General features: G+C 48.0%; 1 non-coding gene across 1 annotated transcript; it reads left to right on the top strand.

Annotated features, from left to right (window-relative positions):
• The first annotated feature begins 1683 nt into the window (after positions 1–1683).
• Positions 1684–1790, top strand: LOC120639408. The gene has a single exon (XR_005661411.1). It is a non-coding gene; the product is annotated as a small nucleolar RNA R71 (small nucleolar RNA).
• The last annotated feature ends 441 nt before the right edge of the window (positions 1791–2231 follow it).

The following is a 2231-nucleotide window of genomic DNA, read 5'->3' as shown; positions in this document are numbered from 1 at the left end:
TTTTATTGAAAGCAAATAAAGGGATACATTTGACTTAGGGGAGGGAACCTCCCCCAAGCTAGCTCTTGGTCTAGGGTCCGAAAAGCAGGACCTTTCTCCATACCTGATCATGTTGAGGTCGTTTCGTCCATACCTGGAGAAGTAGTAGCGATCGATGACGTCTTGTTCTTCTTGCGCCACACCTTCTTGGTCTTCTTTGGTGGCGTAGGCGGCGTAGGAACTGGATCCTCGGATGTAGGATAGACAATTACCAGATCTTCCCATACTGTATTGGCGATGAAGTCAGGGATCTTCTGGTCATCTTCCACTGGCTTGGTTGGTGGAGTATGAATCTCCCAATCCTCCCAAGCTAGCTTGGAAGGGGGGTGATAGTCTTGATCATCCCAACCAGGCTCTGCCCATAGCCCTTGTTTCTCACTATCCTCATGAATTAGGAATACCTCCTTTTTGTTCTGGAACTTGAATTTCATGGTCTTTCCCATGATACAGAGGCTAATTCTTCCTGTCCCCACATCAATTCTGGCGTTTGTATCCTTGAGGAATGGTCGCCCAAGTATGAGCAGAATTCCAAGATCTTCCATATCAAGGACTACGAAGTCCACCAATATGTAGGTATTCTTGACTTTTGCCATTAACCTTTCCACAACTCCTTCTGGATATCTTATCGTGGAATCCGCCAGCTGTACACACATAGTGGTAGGGGAAATTGATGGATAGCCTAGTTTCTCGAAAGTTACCTTGGGCATGATGTTGACGCTAGCTCCAAGGTCACAAAGGGTGTGATCAAAGTCATAATCAAAGATTGAGCAACTGATCACTAGGGTTTTGGAATCTTCTCTTATTGTGGCTGCTAACTCGCCCCACGCACCTCTTCTTGGGTGTGTGAGCTTCTCTACATAGCTGAGGGGTGTCCTGCTAAGTGGCTCTTTCCACATAGCATTGATGACATTCACGCTTTCTAGAGTTGACTCGGGTTGCCCCGGAATCTTCCCTAGTTCAGCAGCAGGTGTAGCAACAGCTAATTGAGCCAATTGAGTCTCTAGCGCCTTATTGAAACTCAGCTGGTTCTTCATAGCGGTGGAGAATCCGTCCATCTTGGCATGGATGGTCTCCATAGATTTGTCTATAGCGGCCAACTTCTTTTGAAGGGACTCATTGATCTTCGCTTGGCCGTAGACAAGATCTCTCAAGGTAGGCTGGTTAGGACCAAAATAATTCGAATTCCCATTACCTTCTTGGTAGTATGGGCATGGTTGATTCCACCCCTGACCTCCTTGTGGACGAAACCCATTGCTGCCATTGAGGAATAGAGCTTCTTCTTGGGTTTCTGGGCAATAGTTGCCCGAATGTCCAACATTCCCGCAGACCTCGCACGTCTTGCGAGTTTCCAAGGCTTGAAGTGTTTGCATCTAAGCCTTATCTTGGGAATAATCCTCAAATTTCTTGAGGAGGAGATCAATCTTCATAGCGAGCATGTCGGCCTCCTTGACGGAGTGCATACCTCGCTGGCGCAGTTGGAGGTGATCATCGTTCCAACCTTGGTTGGAAACCATCTTCTCGATCAATGATGTAGCTCTTTCAATGGTTAGCGAGAAGAAAGCTCCACCCGCAGCGGCATCCACATGATCACAGGATGACTGTGTCAACCCGTTGTAGAAGTTCTGTAGAATGAGCCAATTATCCATTCCATGGTGCGGACATGCCAAAATGTACTCCTGAAGCCTCTCCCAAGCTTCCGAAATTGACTCATTTGATGCCTGTTGGAAGTTCGAAATCCGACCACGAAGAGCATTGGTTTTGCCCGTCGGGAAGAACTTTGAGATGAACGCCTTGCCACATTTGTCCCAAGTATCCACAGCAGCCTTGTTAGCATAAAACCACTGTTTCGCTCTCCCCAAAAGAGAGAATGGAAACAGACAGAGCCGGATTGCATCTTGCGATACACCCTTGATAAAAAAAAGTACTGCAGAGCTCCAGGAACTGCTGGAGATGAGCGCTGGCATCCTCATTGGCCTTGCCACAGAAAGGATTGGCCTGCACCATCGTAATGAGACCCGTCTTGATCTCGAAATTTTCTCCTCCGGTGTTAACCTCAGGCCCTGTAGGAACCTGGTTAGCAGACGGAGCAGAGTAATTACGGAGTGTCTTCTGGGCCATAGCTCTAGGAGCTGACAACGATGCGATGACTGGATCGACTGCCGAGAGTGATCTCCGAGGTGATACGAGACGCG

The sequence above is a fragment of the Panicum virgatum genome, chromosome 6K (assembly GCF_016808335.1).
Source record: "Panicum virgatum strain AP13 chromosome 6K, P.virgatum_v5, whole genome shotgun sequence".
Classification (NCBI taxonomy): Eukaryota; Viridiplantae; Streptophyta; class Magnoliopsida; order Poales; family Poaceae; genus Panicum; species Panicum virgatum.
Note: the sequence above shows the minus strand (reverse complement) of the source record. Positions and strands in the feature narration are given on the sequence as shown.